The following is a 20,936-nucleotide window of genomic DNA, read 5'->3' as shown; positions in this document are numbered from 1 at the left end:
GCTGACTTCTAATTGTCTTTCTCCGTGTCATCAACTACCCCAGCTAAAACAATCAATAAAAGAATGATAATGAAAAAGTGAAGTTTGTGATAACAATGATGACGAAAATGATGGAATATCTAAAAGTATACCAAGAGAAGGAACCACATTAAAAATTCCACCACCATTTTTGTAAAAATGAGAATGTATAATGAATCTTAAACCTACTCTACCATCTGTACCCTGAAGCTTTGAAGCTATTGCTGTTTAAGTAGATTTCATATGGATCAGGCTTTCATTTTTAAAAAGTGTTTCCATGGAAGAGAGTGAATAAGAGGGAGAAGTAAAAAGGGAAAGGAAGAAGGAGAGATAGCATCTGTTTACCCTGTTCCTAAAAGGCCACAATAGCAAGGCTATATTACAGGAGAAATAAACCTGTCACATCACAGGGATTAAGTTCAAGGAGATATTAAGGACTATTGCAGCCTCACAATCAGTTTTTAAAACATGACCTACCCTAAACATTTTTCAAGACTGGTTATTTGGATGGCACTCTAGATCCAGACCAATGCTGAATCATTGGAGATGACATTTCAAGCCAGAGAGATCTCTGAACATCTCTCCAAACATTTGATTTGGCTGCTTTGCCTACGTAAGGCACAGACTTTACCTTTTGTAGTTTAAAAAACTAAGTATTGTTAATGTCTACATTAGGCTACTCCGGTTGTGGTCATGTGCTAAAGGAGCAAACTTTAAAAAATGTAGGTAAACTTGAACTTATTAACAGATTGCATTCCAAAAGGTAAGCCAGTTTAGAAACTGGAAAGCAAATGTGTATAGGTGCTCACACGCCCTTGACCAGGCAGTGATCCCTGTCCTACTAGGGCAAGCCATCCTCTTCATTGGCGTCAGAGACTTAAAAATGACTCAGAAGAGAAGGGGAAGACACCTGATCAGTAAGGTTAAGCCTAAATATCAGTGGATTGATAGAGTAACCAGATCCTCCCTACATCAACATCAGAAGCATTTTGCCACGTACTGGTATATAATCATTTTTTTTCAACATACTGATACCTTATTTTGCATATTTCAATGCCGCACTTCAATAAAAGTACCGTGTACTTTCTCTTTGAATTACTTCCGCTTAAGTTACAGTTTTTTATTTTGTTTTAATTTACTGCTTACTTTTTGAGTTTTAAAAAAACTTTTTAGAAGGGAAAAATCTCGAAAATATATGAAAGTAAAAAGTATAGTATAAAGAACACCCAGTACGCATCATCCAGCTTCAACAGTTACCAACTGGCAGCCAATCTTAGATCGTCTGTAACCCCACCTGCTCAACTTGTACATTTCCTGCTTGACCTGGAGGTAAGAGTTTCTCTGAGGAGGCCTGGTTCCTTTTACTGGGAAATGGTGTTTGGAAACTGCAATCAGAGCTCTCAGGATGCTCGTTGAGACTACTTAGTCACAGTTTCTAGGCTCAGTGGTTAAGCGCTCAGCTGCTTACCAAAAGGTCTGCTAACTGAAAGGCCCATGGTCCGTATGGTCCGAATCCACTGGCCACTCCATGGGAGAAAGACGTGATAGCAACGGGTTTGGTTTGTTTTAGTACGTAATGTGCTTTGTTGGTGGTGGCATTGTATGTGTGTTTTTAAGATGAAACATATCAGGAATTTATACTACTACCCGCTTAAATTCAAGGCCGCAGAGTTTTTTTTTAATTTCTTTGATCTATGTCTAGCCCATACTAAGAATACCAACCAGTTCTCAAAACCAGGAATAATAGAATATGACATAATTATTTATTACTGTAATCCCTTAATATATACCCAAAGTCTCAGAATATCAGCACCAACAGTACACCAATAATAGGATTGCAGTTTCAAGTTTTTTGGTGTTTTGTTTTTTGTCTTTAGGGTACATACCACTATAAGTTCACAGTCAAATTATTGAGATTTCAAGCTACCTGGAATAGTTTCTTTTTTTGAAGTTATGCCACCAACTTCATATACATTTGTGTTCATTGTTTGATTTTAATATTTAGGGGCTGCTTTTTCATTTAAAAAAATGGTATGTAGTATTTTAATGGGTTTCCAGTCTAGCCCACAAAAACACAATTAGCCTACATAGAGATGGGCATTTAATCACCCTTTATGATACTTCTTTTATGGGTGTAACCCCATTCATAAGGCACATAATGTGTGGAAAGATAGGCAGGTACAGGATATTACAAGAAACAATTCTATCTTATTTTAAACCAATAGTAGGGATTGCAGGAACGCTGTCTATGAAGACATCGTCCCTTTCTTCTTTCCCGCTAAAGAAGAAAGGCTGGCTAAAGGGAGGCGATCAGGGGGAAGAGAATTCCCTGTGGCCTCCATGTCACCAACACCAAGCGTTCCCTTAATTTCTCTGCAGTAGCATTGCAGTCCATCCTTTGTCCTGCTGTGGCAATGACCTTTCTGAAATATAAATCTGATTGTGATGCCGCTCTCAAGTCATCCCACGGCTCCCAGTAGCCTTTCAGTAAGTTTAAATGATTTAGCACACAAAATCACCCCAATTTGGATCTCCAGTCTTTCCCCACCTTTTCCCACCCCTCCCCACCCCGATACATCCTAAGCTTTAGTCAAGAAGCTTTATTAAACAAATTCTGCATTTTTCATATTCTTTTTGGATTTTGCTACCTTTGTTTTCTCTACCTGAAATATTCTTCTTCTTTGTGTGATTTTCTCCTATTCTTAACCCAGCTCAAGCATCACCCCTCCTGAAAACGTTCTGTAACGCTTAATGGCTGGATTAGGTTTCCCCTCCCTGTATCTCTGTCTGAGCTCTTCATATATGAATAATTAATAAGAAATGAACAAGTCTCTTAACTTTCTAAGCCTCAGTTGCCTCATCTGAAAATGGGTTTAATCTAACTTACACTTAAAGGACTCCCCTCTGAAAAGCACGTTGGCCTACCCACAGCACGCTGAATGATCTCAGCCATGCCTATGCCCAGCTTCCATCAGTGGACTGTACAACATCACTGCTTTTGTTATTCTAATGTTCTAATTATATAAATATTGTGTAAATTAATAAGATATGAATGTGGAAAGTGTTATTTCTATGAAAACTGAGTTGAATGGTTTGAAATAATAGAAACAAGTTGCTAAAAATAATTTCTGTTAACTAACATGTGGGTGGAGCCCTGGTGGCCCAGTGGTTAAGAGCTCAGGCTGCTAATCACAAGGTCGGCAGTTCGAATCCTCCAGCTGCTCCTTGGAAGCCCTATAAGACAGTTCTACTGTGTCCTATAGGGTTGCTATGAGTCAGAATTGACAGCAATGGTTTTTTTGTTTTTGTTTTTTTTTAAACATGGGTGAAATAACAGAGACTAAAAAAGTAATAAAAATTTAGAAAGGTCAGCATTTAGATCCTTTCTCGGTGTTTTAGTTCATACTCTAAAGAAACAAAACTGGACATCAGAAGGGACACATTTTGGGTTGAGTTTATGCAGAAAAAAAACTCCAATCAATAGACTCAAGCAAAAAGTCTTAGCCCTACATCGGAAGTGAATGGGTATATATTTGTATGTTTTAGATTAAAATAAAAATGAGTACATATTATTTCATGATTCTGAGACAGAGCCCCCACAGTGCTGTATTAAAAATCATGTTTTCTTTGCCTGGCTTCTTCCCCAACATGTTGTATTTTTTAAAAATCTGGTTTTCTTTTGCTGGAAACCCTGGTGGCGTAGTGGTTAAGAGCTGTGGCTGCTAACCAAAAGGTTGGCAGTTTGAATCCCTCAGGTGCTCCTTGGAAACCCTACAGGGCAATTCTACTCTGTCCTATAGGGTCGCTATGAGTCGGAGTTGACAGCAGTGGGTTTGGTTCCCTTTGTTAGGCTTCCTCTCCCCTTACCCCAGCTTTGCATTTGAACCCTGCTTTTGCTTGGAGGTTATATGTAAACCCCATTGCGCCTACTTAACATGATTGAGACTGTTTCTGATGGGATTTTTATGATCTCCCTACTTGTCAACCCCTTTCCAAGTAATCTGCCTGCACCCCCTTGGCTAACAGCCATGGCAGCAGCAGCTCCAACTGACTCCATTTCCTCGTACCACACAGTAAAGTTTCCCTTTCTGTTCTTCCACCTCAGTCTCTCGTTTATTGGCCAATACAAGTCATGCCGAGCAAGAACCTGGGGTTTCCACCCGGTAACATTTCCACCCTTTGACTTTTTAGATAAATGTACAAATTACTGGTTCCAGTCACGTCAGATAAAGGGGTTTCTTACCACATAATATTTTTCATGGACTATATAAAGCAATTGACATTATACCTGCCATAGTAAAAGCATTTGATCTTCAAAGAGCAATTGTATGAGGTAGATAAGCTATCTTTTTATTATCTCCAAACAGGCTCTGAGATTTTAAGTGATTTAGCCAAGATTGGATACAAGTAAGTGGCAGTACCGGGAAAAACCCAGATCTTAAGTTCCAGGGTCCATGCTCTTTCTACCACAGCACCCAATAGTACTGACCCATTGGGGCTACCATGTCAAATTGCTGAACTTGAAACCCATCTGGACCCTTTGTATGCAAAATGTCCTCATGTAAAACAAATCAGAGCTCCCCAGAGAATATCATTTAAATGATTATCACTGCCTCTGTTCTATTTTTTCAAAACTTCCTCACATTCCTCTTTGACCAACTGAATGCTATTTATTAGCAAAACTTTTTGAATCTTAGAAAAATTTTTTGAAATGTTAAATCAGAAGATTCCCCAGCTGTCACCAGATGAGCAAGGAAGAGGATGAACATAAGTCCACCACGAGATGATATTTTAAATGGCCTTCTGCAGATGGAAACTAAACATTTTTTATTTCAGAAAATTGTTTTTGGACCCAAGGCCCATCTGACTGCTCAAGAAATTCTTAAAACAAAGGCCTTCTAATACACAAAAATGATGTTTAGGTGTATAATTATTCCAACTATTTGTGAGCAGAGTTCATCTTAAATAGAGGTCATGTCAAGAAAGTTGAAAAACTCTGAAACCTGCTTGATATTCTTACCCAAAGCAGGTCCTGCCAGGTTCGGCTTCTTGTCAATAAAGATACACCAAAGTGAGGAGGGCACTTGATTGCAAGCCCACAGGCAAGGAGCAAGGAGGTGTATACCTCAAATCAAGCTCCCCAAACAAAGGGAGGCAGAACCTTTTACACTGACTTTTACAAGGAAGTACATACAAACATTATGGACTACATAGGTTATCGTGGTGCACAGGTGCAATAAAACAAATTGAATTTTTTCCTTCGGCATATAAATTTTTTCTTTCGGCTAGTAAACTGGGTAAGAATGGTTTGAGCCACACCCAGAGCTTTCAGGACAAGGGACAGGAGGGGCAGGTTCCCCTTGGTCTGAGCAGCTCCCAGTTGAGCCACACCCAGTGCTGTCATTTAAGGCTTTGTTTGATAACGGCTATGCCGCTCCTGGTTGGCTATCAATATGGTGACAGACCATCAGTTCCATTCTAGAGAAAATTTTACATTTTCAAGCAGGGTAATATTCAAACTTTTTGACCACAACCCATGGTAAGGAATACATTTCATCATTCCAACCCTGTTGTAGAAGTTTCAGAAATAAAGACTTACACTTATTATATGCACTCTGATATTTTATTTTTCCTTTTAATTTTGATCACAACCCCCAAGTTAATTTACTACCCACTGCTGGGTTTCACCCCTGGTGGCATACTGGTTAACAGCTACAACTGCTGACCAAAAGGTCAGCAGTTCGAATCCACCAGGCTCTTCTTGGAAACCAAATGGGGCAGTTCTACTCTGTCATATAGGGTCACTGTGAGTCCGAATCGACTTGACGGCAACAGGTTAGGGTTTTTTTTTTTTTGGTTAATGGGTTCCACCAGGTAGTTGGAGGGGGGGTGGATATTCTGAAGAGGAAGAGTGAAAGATCACTTTGGAACTTGAAGAATTAGGCATTTAAGCTGAAGTCAAATTTGGGGCAATATTTCTGTATGATGGGTTTAAGACTTTGACTCCATTATGTTAGCCAGTGAAAAAAAATCAGAACAGCAAATTTTCCAGGAAGACCAGAAAAACACCAAGAACCTGACATCAGTATCAGGATAAAATTGCATACATTCATTCACCCATTCACCAAGCACATACAGAGCACCATCTTTGTGCATGATCCTGTGCCAGAACATTGTGGATACAAACGTGAATTGAGTAGGATTCTGGGCTGAAAAACAACTACTGGCTACTGTGAGCTTTGGTTTCCTCATCCAATAAAAGGACAATAATTTCTGCAGTAACCTGAATACTTATAACATTGTTATAAAGATCAAATGAGAATAATGTATATAAAGATACTTCGTAAATTATAAGAAGACTTTGCTAAAAACAGTTGAATAGTGAAATGTCCAATTATTTTGCTTCTGTTTGCACTAAGCAACTATTTGACCATTTGTTGTTGTTTTCCTCCCTTTAGTCATCAATCTGTAATGACTCTAGGCTAGAGCCAGAAGATTATTTTTCTAAAGTTCGTTTGTCTGAAAGCTTTTAGCTTTATCTAGTGAAATCTTGCTGATAAAGTGCCAGACTTGTGGATGAACAAATTTCATTTCCTTTTAGTCTTGGTTTCACCCAGATTTACTGGATAACTTAAGGCACACCATTTAATTAAAAATCTTATCTTCTCTGTCAATAAAGAAAATAAACAATAAAACACATCCCCTGCTTATCTCAGTAGATAGGATTTATTGATGCACAATAAAGATTAAAAAGCACCCAAAAGACTTCAAAATAACACAAAATACTATTATCTCTACTGTCAAAAAATTACATGACCACAGATATAGAAGTCATAATCCCTGGAACTCTGATATGCCTCAATCTTTTAGAGTTCTGGCAATATGAATATCATCTCACCATCATGATCCTCCTTAGTCATGTCAGAGCAACTCAACGGCACCAGGCTATACAAAAAAAAAAAAAAAATTATAGAGATTAATAATGCATAATGTTCTCTAGGGCAACGGAGATAAACATCAACATTGTGGTATATACTGCAACACTGGTAAATACACAGGAGGAAACCATTGATTCTGTTTGAGGAGGATTTTGGGTACCATGTCAGCAAAAATCACTAAAACAAAACCCTGGCCTTCAAGGAGATTATAGTCTAGATGAGGAGAAATTTAAATGAACCAAGAAACTCTGGTATACAGAAAGGAACACAATACATTATAGGGGCACAGAAGAGGATATTTAACAGACCGAGCACCAGAAAGACTTCTGAAAAGGTGACAAGCATCAAATTCTGAAAGATTTTTTGGAGTTGGCTACAGGGAAACGTTGGAGGATAAACATTATAGACAGGAAGAATAATGTATGCAAAAGTTAAGCAGGCAAGAATCCAGTAGTTTAGATGGCTGGAGCATTGGGGATACCTGGGGAAGTGCCAGGCTATGAGGCTAGTAGGTAGACTATCTAAGAATAATAAATACTTACTCTGTTAAAGTAAAGCGAGAAGACTTATTGAAGGTTTGATAACAGTCCAGACTGCAGAAAAAGTCTGATTTTAGAGTGAACAAATGCTTCCAAAATGGCAAACAAAAAACTTGAGGTACACTATTTTGATTGGACATTACAAACTTAGATCAACACAAGGTGGGTTTACTAGAATCAGGGGCTAGGAGGGGGGTTACAGGACATTTCCGTATTAGAAACAGGTTGCTCAAATGAAATTTTTCTTGTCAGTAGTTGTCCAGTAAGAGACCCAGACAAGAGTCAGCATCAAGGTCTTCTTCCTGAGGCATTGTTTCTGGAATGGTCTTGATTATTCTTTCAGCTTAACCACAGAAAAAAAGAGGAAAAAAAGAAAAAAAACTTTCTTTAGTTTACATTTAGTTACAGACCTTAAAGACCAAGTCAGGGGTTTGCTTTTTATTTATTTATTTATTTTTATGGTGCTTTACATGAAGGTTTATAGAGTCAATTAGTTTCTCATTAAACAATTAATACACACATTGTTTTGTGACATTGGTTGCCAACCCTGCGACATGTCAACACTCTCCCCTTCTAGACCTTGGGCTCTCCATTTGCATTCGTCCAGCTTCCTTGTCCCTTTCTGCCTTCTCGTCCTTGCCCATAGGCTGGCTTGTCCATTTAGTCTTGTATAAAAGGTTGAGCTACGGATATTAACGTTTGTTACATGGGCCTGTCTAATCTTTGATTGAACGGTGAACCTCAGGGGTGACTTCAGTGCTGAGTTAAAAGGTGGCCTGGGGGCTCTACTCTCAGGGTTTCTCCAGTCTGTCAGACCAGTAAGTCTGGTATTTTTTGTGTGTGTGTGTGAGTTTGAGTTTTGTTCTATATTTTTCTCCACCTTTGCCTGGGACCCTCTTTTGTGATCCTGTCAGATCTGTTGGTGGTGGTAGCTGGGCACAATTTAGTTGTGCTGGACTTTGTCTGGTGGAGGCTGTGGTAGTTGTGGTCCATTAGTCCTTTGGACTAATCTTCCCTTTGTGTCTCTGGTTTCTTCATTTTCCCTTGCTCCAGACAGTGTGGGACCAGTGGAGTGTCTTAGGTGGCCACTCACAAGCTTTTAAGATTCCAGATGCTACTCACCGAAGTAGAATGTAGAACATTTTCTTTATAAACTATGTTATGCCAAATGAGCCAGAGGTCCCCTGAGACCATGGTCCCCAGCCCTCAGCCCAGTAATTCAGGCCCTCAGGGAGCTCAGATGTGTCTATGAAGCTTCAGTGACTTTGTCTTGGTCAAGTTGTACTGACTTCCTCAGTATTGTGAACTGTTTGACCCTTTGCCAAAGTCACCACTTTAACTCCTCTTATTCTCTGCTCTTTGTCAGTTTCTTATTCCACTCAGGGCTGGATCAAGTTCTTTATCTTTTTATTTGACACTTAGGGTTCCAGGATTGATGTTTGTATCTGTTGTACTTAGTTTTTCGAGACTTTGCTGCAGAGGGATGGCATGGTGCTTCTGTCTATAGCACCATGTTGGCTTCGCCTCCAGGGGTTTGCATATTTTAAAAGGAAGGCAAGATGAAGTAGGACCCTAAACCCTATTTTAAAAGGAAGGCAAGATGAAGTAGGACCCTAAAGCCATTTTTACTTTAGTCAAATGCCTCAGTTTACTTGCTCTTACTCAAGACAATGGTCAATTCCTGAAAAACTATGAGGTTTAGCTTGCAATCTCCACCATTGATTGGAAAGTAACATTGTCAGATTTACATGTTAAGAAGACCATTATGGTGGTAAGGTGGACATAGATTAGAAAAAGGCAAGCCTTTGGGCCTGTTAGGAGGATATTCATCTATTCATCAAATGTTTAGTAAGTGCCTACCATGAACCAGGGGATGCTGTAGTATTCATAGTTACACCTTCATGGAGTTTTAGTCTGGTGGAGGAAATAGATGTCAAACAAATACTCAGGCAAATGAACACATAATTACAGAAAATAAGTAAATAAAGAGTATTCTCTTAGCTATCTAGTGCTGCTATAACAGAAATACCACAAGTGGAATGGCTTTGACAAAGAAAAATTTATTTTCTCACAATTGAGTAGGCTAGAAGTGTGAATTCAGGGCACCAGCTCCAGGGGAAGGCTTTCTCTGTCTGTTCGCTCTGGAAGAAGGTCCTTGTGATGCATCAGTCTTTCCTTGGTCTGGGAGCATCTTAGCACAGGAACCCCAGGTCTAAAGGATGCGCTTTTCTCTCGGCACTGCTTTCTTGGTGGTATGACGTCCCCAACTCTCTGCTTGCTTTCCCTTTCCTTTTATCTCTTGAGAGAGAAAAGGGGGTGCAGGCCACACTCCAGGGAAACTCCCTTTACATTGGATCTGTGATGTGACCTTAGTAAGGGTGTTACAATCTCACCCTAATCCTCTCTAACATTGTACTTTTATGTACAATCACAAAATAGAAGACAACCATACTCTAATGGTAATCACGGCCCAGCCAAATTGATATACTTTTGGGGGGACATAATTCAGTCCATGACAAGTATAGATACTGTGAGAGAATATGCCAGTGTGACTGTAGTGGATCTCTGCTATTCTTTTTTTTTTTTTTTGGCTTTAACAAAGAGAATTTTATTTTCCCACAGTCCAGTAGGCTAGAAGTCCGAATTCAGGGCACCAGGTCCAGGGGGAAGGCTTTCTCTCTCTGTCAGCTCTGGAGGAATGTCCTTGTCATCAGTCTTCCCTTGGTCTGGGAGCATCTCAGTGCAGGAAGCTCAGGCCCAAAAGATGCCCTCTGCTCCAGGCGCTGCTTTCTTGATGGTATGAGGCTGCCAACTCTCTGCCAGCTTCTCTGTCCTTACCTCTTGCAAGGTAAAAGGTGGTGCCAGCCACACCCCAGGGAAACTCCTTTTACATTGGATCAGGGATGTGACCCTAATCCTCTCTAACATAAAATTACAATCACAAAATGGAGGACAGCCACAGAATACTGGGAATCATGGCCTAACCAAGTTAATACACACATTTTTGGGGGAATATAATTCAATCCATGATAGTCCCTGACTTGGAGGATCTCTACACAAAACACAGTCTAGGAAAGTTAATACCATAAAGCAGCCTCTGACTAGTGCCAAGATTCCGAATAGGACTGCTGGAGCCCTGCAGGCTCTCGCCTTGGTCCACCGCTCCAACTTCACCTCTCTTGTTGACCGCTGCTCCCTGGCTGCACCACCCTGGCCTTTTCTTTCTTTCCCTCCTTTTTTTTTTTTTTTCCTTTAATGTTATCATGCTCCTTTCTGCCTCATGGCTTTTTTTTTTTTTTTTTCCTGTGCTTATATACTCTTTTTTTAATAATTTTTATTGTGCTTTAAGTGAAAGTTTACTAATCAAGTTAGTCTCTCACACAAAAACCCATATATACCCTGCTACGCTCTCCCAATTACTCTCCCCCTAATGAGACAGCCTGCTCTGTCCCTCCATGCTCTCTTTTTTGTCCTTTTTCCAGCTTCTAACCCCCTCGACCCTCTCATCTCCCCTCAGGCAGGAGATGCCAACATAGTGTCAAGTGTCCACCTGATCCAAGAAGCTCACTCCTCACCAACATCCCTCTCCAACCCATTGTCCAGTCCAATCCATGTCCGAAGAGTTGGCTTCGGGAATGGTTTCTGTCCTGGGGCAACAGAGGGTCTGGGGGCCATGACCACCAGGGTCCTTCTAGTCTCAGTCAGACCATTAAGTCTGGTCTTATGAGAATTTGGGATCTGCATCCCACTGCTCTCCTGCTCCCTCAGGGGTTCTGCTATTCTTTCTTGTCTGCTCAAAGTCCTTTATCTGAAAACAGTACCCTGGTTTTCCTTTAGGGAACTATACCTCCCCTATTCCATGTGGTCCTGGAGGGCTATCGGTCACATTATCTCTTTTTCCCAAAAGGTGGACATATAACCAAGACTAGCCAGTTAGAGTGCTCTATCCTCCTGGCCCCAGTTATTGGGTTACAGAATGGGCACATAAGCTGAACAAAACCAATCAGGAACTACTCTGAGATTTGATATGTTGATATCCTTTCTCTTGCTAGGAAAGAGAGGGACTCTCATCCTCTTTGATCATGAGTAATAGGCATGTTTCACTGGCTAATGCTTTTCAGAAGTAGACTGCCGGGTCCTTCTTCCTAGTCTGTCTTAGTCTGGAAGCTCAGCTGAAACCTGTCCTCCATGGGTGACCCTGCTGGTATCTGAATACCAGTGGCATTCCTTCCGGCATTGCAGAAACACACAAGCCTGTACAGTACAACAAACTGACAGACACATGGATCCACAATCAACAGCCATGGAAGCAGCAGTCAAGAAATCAGATGACACATTGCATTGGGTAAATCTGCTGCAAAGGACCTCTTTAGAGTGTTAAAAAGCAAAGATGTCACCTTGAAGACTAAGGTGCACCTGACGCAAGCCATGGGATTTTCAATCACATCATATACATGTGAAAGCTGGACAATGAATAAGGAAGACTGAAGAAGAATTGACGCCTTTGAGTTGTGGTGTTGGCAAAGAATATTGAATATACCATGGACTGCCAGAAGAACAAACAAGTCTGTCTTGGAAGAAGTGCAGCCAGAGTGCTCCTTAGAAGCAAGAATGGCAAGACTGCCTCTTACAAACTTTGAATATGTTGTCAGGAGGGATCAGTTTCTGGAGAAGGACATCAACAAGGTGAATTGACACAGTGACTGCAACAATGAGTTCAAGCATAACAATGATTGCAAGGATGGCACAGTACTGGGCAGTGTTTTGTTCTGTTGTACATGGGATTGCTACGATTTGGAACCGACTTGACGTCACCTAACAACATCAACAACAACAACAACAACAGGCAGGTAGGCTTGAACCACAGCCAACTTTCCTGAAATATGGCAAGAACCTGAGAATAAATCCAGTAAACATGTAGATCAGAGAAAGAAAATGAGTACCTTGACAGCACTATTTGAGTCCCTTGATCTAACCATCCCTAAAACTGAAGCTACCTTTCGACTTCTCAGGTACACTGAAGGAAATACAGGAGAAGAGGCACACTTTGGGGAAAAGACCATGAACCCAATTTTTGACAAAATGAATAGAAGAAGCTTGTGGGATAAAAAAAAAAAATGTGGGATAGCAGAGTGGAAATGCCTAATAGGGTCTGGTTATATGTTTCTGAGGCTCAGAAGGGAAATCAAAGATGGAGTTAGGTATTTGGGAGTCATCAGAATACAAGTGAAAGTTGAAGTCACAGGTTTGGTTGTGATCCACCAAGAGAATCTGTAGATTGTGAAGAAAGAAGACCAAATCCTGGGGAAAATTATCATTTAAAGAACAGAGGCAGAGATGTCTACACAGATCAAGGAGAAAACCTAGGAGCGAAGGAGGCTATGAGCTGAAGATGAGGCAAGTTTTAAGAATTGGGCACTCTTGATTCTACTTTCTCTCTCTCAACACCACACCCAATCTGTCAGCAAATTCTGTTGGGTTAACTTTTCTTGTCATCTCTACCCAGACTGCCACCTGGATCTGTCATCTCCTGTCACCTAGGTTATTACATTAGCATCCTAACTGATTTCCCTGATTCTACTCTTCTATTCTTAACATGGCAGCAACGTGTGATTCCTTTAAAAAGCAAGCCAGGTCATGTAACTCTGCTGCTCAAAACCCTCATTGGCTCCCCAACTCAGAGTAAACCCCAAGGTCTTTTCAAAGACCTTTACAAGATCCTATAAGATGTGTCCACCTGTCCCACCACAACCTCTCCTTACTCTCTGACTGCATCCCTTATTATTCTCTTTCATTTACTCTGCTCCTGACACAGAATTTCCTGGCTGTTCTTCCAACACACCACACACACTCCACTCCAGGGCCTTTGCCCTTATGGTTCCTGAAAAGCTCTTCTCCTGAGATTTCTGCATGGATCTCTCCGTCACCTCCCTTAGGTCTTGGCTCAGAGATCATCTTAGAAAGTCTCTATCTGGCCCACTTACTTAAAAAAGCAACACTCTACACTGAGATCCTTCTAGCATTCGCTATCACTTTTGTTGCTTTATTTTCCTCCGCAAAATTTAACACCTTCTGATGTACCATATAATTTTCTTATTAATTTACTTTGTCACTTCCCACTAGAATGTGAGCTTCGTGAAGGCAGAGATCTGGAAACGTTTTCCTCATTAATATATTTTCAGTGCTTACAACAATGCCTGGAGTGTCAAAAAACCAAGCCTGTTGCTGTCAAGTCAATTCCCACTCATGGAGACCTTATAGGACAAAGTAGAACTGCCCCATACTGTTTCCAAGGCTGTAAATCTTTACAGAAGCAGACTGCCACATCTTTCTCCCATGGAGCAGCCAGTGGATTTGGACTGTGGACCTTTCGGTTAGCAGACTTTTTGGTTAGCAGCCGAGCTTTTAACCACCACATCACCAGGGCTCCTGCTGGTCCATCCCAAAACCCATTGCCGTAGAGTCAATTCTGACTCATAGCAACCCTAAAGCGTGCATAGTAGAAAAATAAATAATTGTTAAATGAAATGAATGTGTAAATGCCACAAACAAGTCAATATGACAGATTTAGAAAAACATCCATTGGATTTGGCAATATGGAGCATATTAGTAGCCTTAGCCAAAGCTGTTTCATTAGAGTGGTGTAGAGAGGTGCCAGATTACAGAGAGTTAAGTGAATGCAAGCTGAAGGAGTAGACAGCAAGTGTAGACAGCAGGTCTACTGTTTTCCGGTTGTGAAGTGAAGAGGAGCTATAAGTTTGTAGCTACAGGGAGAGGGGGATAGGGTTGAAGGGGACTGTTATGTTTAGATGAGAGGAACTTAGATTTGTTTAAAGGCTGAAGAATAGCTTAAGCAAGTCACTGAGCTGATGTACGGCATCTGGGTCCATGGGGTCCCTGGGACTATATGGCTGGGGCTGAGTTAAGAGGCTGCCAGCCCAGGAGAAAGCTGTGCACTCGCTGGCTGCTCCCTCCACACAGTGCATCTTACAAGAGGCTGGAAAGGGGACAAGCAAGAAGAGCTCCATGGAGCCAGGGTCCTTGCTTAGCCTCCAGGAAATCAGTCCTGAGGCTACCTGGGACCCTTGCCCTTGCAGCATCCTCTCCACACCATGCACCTTACGAGAGACCAGGAAAACGGTGGAAGGAGGAGAGAGAAGAGGGCCACACAGCCACTGCTCTGACACAGTTCTGAACCTGCCTGGGGCTCTCACTGCAGCTTAGCCACAGCAGGGAACATCCACTTATTTTTCTATTTTCCACTGCCTCCCAGCCCCATTGAAAAAAAGACACTCTTCCTCCCTTTTCTCTAACCCTTGCTTAGGCAAACCTCTCTTCTCGACTGACAGGAAAAAGAAAGAAAGTGCTTTTTGTTTTATTTGGCCTTTTCTTTTTTAAAAGAGCTAAGAAATCTTTTCCCAGAAGACGCCCAGCCTCTTCACTGCTTATCGGCTAGAACTGGGTCAGATGCCTATCCCTAAACCAGTCAGTGCCAAGGGGAGTAAGATATCCTGGTTGACTTAGTCTAGTCTTGATTTACCTGAGCCATGTGTGGGGGTGTTAGACACTGGAACAAAATTGAGGCTCTGCAAGCCTGAAAAAGGAAGAAATGGCTTTTGAATAGGTTACAAATGTTAAAAGGGTGTGGCCATGATTTAGAGAGGCCATTCAAGAAAGAAAAGAGCTCTATGGTTTGACAGCCTCTCTTATTTATCTTGCTATTTGCTGCCACCTGGTGCTGGAATGGAAACCCTGGTGGCATAGTGGCTGACAGCTACAGCTGCTAACCAAAAGTCAGAAAGTTGGATCCACCAGGAGCTCCTTGGAAACCCTATGGGGCACTTCTACTCTGCCCTATAGGGTCCCTAGGACTCGGAGTTGACTTGATGGCAACGGGTTTGGTTTTTGGTTTGGTTTGTACTGGAATATTTCTTCCTATCGTTATTACCAAATACCTAGCCTCAAGCTTTTGGGCACCAAAAAAGTACCTTGGTGGTAAAGATCTCAAAAAAGTGATATTTATTTGAACATACGGGATCTCATTCTTGAAACTCCTTTGCTGCCCACTCAACCTACTGCTTACGTGATGGTGCCACCTAGTGGGGGTAATTGGCCCTGGAACCCTGGTGGCACATTGGTTAAAGTGATCGACTGCCAACCAAAAGGTTGGCGATTCGAAACCACCAGCAACTCAACAGGAGAAAGATGTGGCAGTCTGCTTCCGTAGAGATTTACAACCTTGGAAACCCTGTGGTGTCACTATGAGTCGAAATGGACTTGACGGCAGTGGTTTTTTTTTTTTTTGAGGGGCTCTTTGAGGGAATGAAGAGCTCTGTTCTGGAGCCACCTATCCACTATGTAGGGGAAGGGAGGCAGAGAAGAGCGGATCATACAATGAGAAGATTCTCGAATGGGTACTTTAATGTGGCCAAGAGAAGCCTCCCTATAGCTGAGCATGAAGACACAGGGATTATCACATTTTCCCATTCCTAGACTCTCCTTTTTTTTTTTTTTCACTCCTCAAGTTTGTCAGTATACTTCCATGAAAAACAAACAACAAATAAACAATAAAAGAGGTTTGTTTCCCCCTTGGCATGACAAAAACAAAAAACCATCGTCCTTGAGTCGATTCGAACTCATGGCGACTCCATGAGTTACAGAGCAGAACTGCTCCATACGGTTTTCTTTAGGGAAGTAGACTGCCAGGCCTTTCTTCTCCATGGCTGCTGAGTGGGTTGGAACCACCAACCTTCAGGTCATTAGTCAAGTGCAAACCATTTATGCAACCCAGGGACCTTGGCATGGTGACACACTTAAAAATAGGAAAGAGTGCAGGTCTACCCCAGAGGGTCTCCCTGGAGAGTCTTTGAACCCCCTTACCTCCCTCATCCTGCTGGCCCCCTCACTATTGTCTTTCCTCTTACAGCCTATTCAGTCCAGTCCCTCTTCCTCCCTGGCTCACCTTTCCTCTGTCATTTAGTTCTGTCCACTGAGTCCTCTGCAGGCCCTGTTCTCTGCGGAGACTTTGCTATATCCTCAACCTTATCCTAGAATACTCCTGCCACTTTAACTAAAATACCTGGCTTTCTTATAAAAGGGATAGATATAGACATACATTCACACGCACACATATACACATGCATGTATCTATAATATATATTTGAAGGAAATATACAATTATATGAATATATCTGATAATACACGGTAATTAACAACTCTCTTAAGCAGCAGCTGCTGTTTCCAAGAGTTAGGACTGACATTCTCTTAGTTACCCATTCTACTTCCTCTATATTTCAAAAACCCTCTCTTCTTTTCAGACTTCTTTCATCAGTCTATAGTACCTTACCTCCCTTCTTATAAATAAAAAAAAATTTTTTAAGTAATTCTTATGGATTGAATTGTGTCCCCCCAAAATATGTGTGTTCATGTGGCTAGTCCATGATTCCCAGTATTGTGTGATTGTGCACTATTTTGTCACCTGATGTGATTTTCTTATGTGTTGTAAATGCTGCCTCCATGATGTTAATGAAGTGGAATTAGCAGCAGTATCTACAAGATTACGTTGTGTTTTAAGTCAATCTCTTTTGAGATATAAAAGACAGAAGCAAGCAGAGAGACTTGAAGACCTCATACCACCAAGAAGGCAGTGCTGGGAGCAGAGCATGTCCTATGGACCCAGGATCCCTGCACTGAGAAGCTCCTCAACCGGGGAAGATTGACAAGGACCTTCCACCAGGGCAAACTGGGGAAATTATCAAACAATATCATAAATATAACATGCAAGCAAAATTTTGCTGAAAATCACCCAAAAGTGGCTGTATCAGTACATTGACAAGGAACTGCTATAAATTCAAGCCAGGTTCAGAAGAGGACGTGGAACAAGGAATATCTTTGCTGATGTTAGATGGATCCTGGCTGAAAGCAGAGAATACCAGAAGGATGTTTACCTGTGATTTATTGACTATGCAAAGGCATCCAACTCTGTGGATCATAACAAATTATGGATAACATTGCAAAGAATGGGAATTCCAGAACACTTATTTGTGCTCATGAGGAACATGTACATAAACCAAGAGGCAGTATTTCAAACAGAACAAGAGGATACTGCATGGTTTAAAGTCAGGAAAGGTGTGCATCAGGGTTGTATCCTTTCACCATAGTTATTCAATCCATATGCTGTGCAAATATTCCAAGGAGAAGCTGGGCTATATGAAGAATGTAGCACCAGGTTTAGAAGAAGACTCATTAACAACTTAAGATATGCAGAGGACAAAACCTTGCTTGCTTAAAGTGAAGAGGACTTGAAGCACTTACTAATGAAGATAAAGACAACAGCCTTGAGGGCTTCCAGCCAACATGACACTATATGCAGAAGCACCATGCTGTCCCTCCACAGCAAAGACCTGTTCCACCTGTTCCACCTCCCCTGCTTCATAGCTGGCTGCGGTAGGTCAGCCAGCCAGGAAGTGCAAGGTCCCTGCCTCTTGGATTCGCCCCACCAGCATCAGAGATCGGTGGGCAGGGAGTAAGGGAAAGCAGCTTCCAGGAGCTCCCAGCAGGAGACAGAGCACCTGGTAACCAGCGATATGCACTTTCCCACGCCCATCCTTCTCTCTGCAGCTCAGCCTCCTCTACTTTCCTCCAGCTGCAGTCTCTTGGACGAGAAACACTGGCTTTGGCCTCTTGCTGCTTGGATTTGCCCCACCCATGCTGGCCGGCCCCTGGAGTGCCATTTGTTTGTTGCTGATGTTGATTTTTTCTGCTTCTTTTGGTTTCTTCCCTGCCTCTCACCCTCCTTTCTCTCGAACACCTGGCTCCATGTGCCATCTTAGCTTCTTCTTGAAAGACTGTGAAGCACTGCTCCACTGGGGAACAGCTTCCCAGCCTGCTGCCACACTGGTGGGATCCCTGGGGCTTTTTCTTTCTTTCTTTGTTTTGTTTGCTTGTTTTCTTTTTCTGTTCAAGGCATGGGAGCCCATTCTAGTGGAGCTGTACTGTGTGGCTTGGGAGCCACTTTCCCAGTCTGTACAGGCACATCAGTGGGCTCTGAGTGACATCTGTATCCTTTCTAGCCAGGCTGTACTGCATGGCCTGGGAGCCACTTCCATGGGCTTTGCAGCTGTGCCAGTGAAAACCCTGGAGGCTTTTCTTTTCTAATATTTATTTATTTATTATATTATTTTCCTTTTTTCCCCCCTTTTGTTTTCCTCCATTTCTCCCTTTCTCATCTCTCCACTCAAACAGCAAGCTCCCTTAGCACTTTTTTTTTTTTTGGCTCCTGTCTCTCTATCCCCTCTCTCCTCTTTCTCATACCCATCTTAGCTCCATACATTACAACCTCTACCCTCCTACCTGCCTATCAGCATCGTAAGCTGAACATCACAACCCTGAGCAGCACAAGCACAGCCTATGGGAACCTGCCCTGCACTGATTCCCAGCCCACCCTGTTTCCCATAGTGCATGCCATAAACAACCTATCCCAGCCCCTCCCCTTCAGCTGAACCTACCTGTGGCAGCATAGCCGACATATGGCCTTGCCCACTGGACAAGGAGGTAAAAAGTATTGTGCCCACAGGTGGGCAAACCACAAAGAACGTACAGCCTGCCTATTCAGAGATAACGAAATAAAACAAAAAAGCAGGATGAAACAAACAAATCTACAACCAGTAAATGAGGAAAACAACTCCTGAATGTCCCAAAGACAGCAGACAATATCAAAACATAAAAAAAAAATAGGACAAGATGGCTTCAGTAGGCATCCAAAATAAAACACCAGCTGAATTTCCAGTGGAAGAAAAGGCACTAGAACTACCTGACAGGGAATTCAGATCTCTAATATTCAGAGATAGCCAAGAGTTGAAGCAAAAAGCAGACAAAAATGAGGAAAAAATAGGCAAATTCGTGGAAAAGGCAGAAAAAATCATGGAAAATACAGACAAAAAAATGGAAGAATTCGGGAAAATAATACAGGAAAAAAATGCCAAAATAAATTCACAGCTAGATATCACACAAAAATAACAACTAGAAATCCAAAAGATAAACAACAAGATTTCAGAAATGGACAGGGTCAAAGAAGGGCTGAGGAACAGGTTTGAAACAATGAAAGACAGGATTGGTGACGTTGAAGGCAAACACTTGAATACAACTCTATTGGAGGAAAAATCAGAAAAAAGAACAAAGAAAAATGAAGAAACACTGAGAATTATGTGGCATACAATCAAAAGCAAAAATTTGCAAGTGATCGGAGTTCCAGAACAGGGGGAGAAAATGGAGAACACGGAGAGAATCACTGAAGAATCGCTGACAGAAAACTTCCCTAATAACATGAAAGATGAAAAGCTGACCACCCAAGAAGCTTAACAAACCCCATATAAGAAAATCACCAAGGCGTATCATAATTACACTCACTAAAAAGAAAGACAAAGAAAGAATTCTGAGAGCAGCTCAAGAAAAATGAAAAGTCACATTCAGAAGAGAAATAACAAGATCAAACTCTGATAATTTGGCAGAAACAATGCAGGCAAGAAGGCAATGGCATAACATACAAAAAATCTTGAAAGAAAGAAAATGCCAACCAAGAATAATATAACGTGCAAAACTCTTATTCAAATACGTTGGTGAAATTAGGATATTTCCAGATAAACAGAAATTAAGGAAATATGTAAAAATCAAACCAAATTTACAAGAACTATAAAGGGAGTCCTTCAGTCTGAGAACAAACAACATCAGAACACAGCCTGAATCTTGGACACAAGATTGCACCAGCCAGATACCAACCTACGAAACGAACTCTCAAAGACTATCCAAAACCAAAAGAATTACAAAAGGGAACCAGAAAGATTAACCTGTAAATGACAACAACGTCAGAACAATAAAAGAGGGAATAAACGGTGTAGGTACAGAACTTTCTAATGGAAAGGAAAGCACGTGGATACCAAGTAATAATAGACTGGTTCAAACCTAGGAAAATAAGAGTAAATTTCAAGGTAACCACAAAGAAACTTAACAAACCTACTCAACAAGATAAAAAAGAAAAACATAAAGTCTCAGTAAACACAAAATCTACAAAAACAAAAGAAATGAAAAAAAAAAATCCACAGACAAAAGGAATTCAGTACAGGAGAGTAAGAGGAACAAAGAAAATGTCAGCTTCACAAAAAAATACTACAAAACGACAGCAATAAACTCCTTAAAAAAAAAATTCATACCTACCAATAATTACACTGAATATAAATGGCCTAAATGCACCCATAAAGAGACAGAGAGTGACAGAATGGAAAAAAAAAAAAAAAACAAGATCCATCAATACGCTGTCTACAGGAGACATACCTTAGAAACAAGAACATAAATTTATTAAAAATCAAAGGATGGAAAAAAATACATCAAGGAAACATACCAAAATAGAGCAGGAGTGGCAATACTAATCTCAGATAAAATAGGC

Source organism: Loxodonta africana, chromosome 3, assembly GCF_030014295.1.
Source record: "Loxodonta africana isolate mLoxAfr1 chromosome 3, mLoxAfr1.hap2, whole genome shotgun sequence".
NCBI classification, from domain to species: domain Eukaryota; kingdom Metazoa; phylum Chordata; class Mammalia; order Proboscidea; family Elephantidae; genus Loxodonta; species Loxodonta africana.
Note: the sequence above shows the minus strand (reverse complement) of the source record.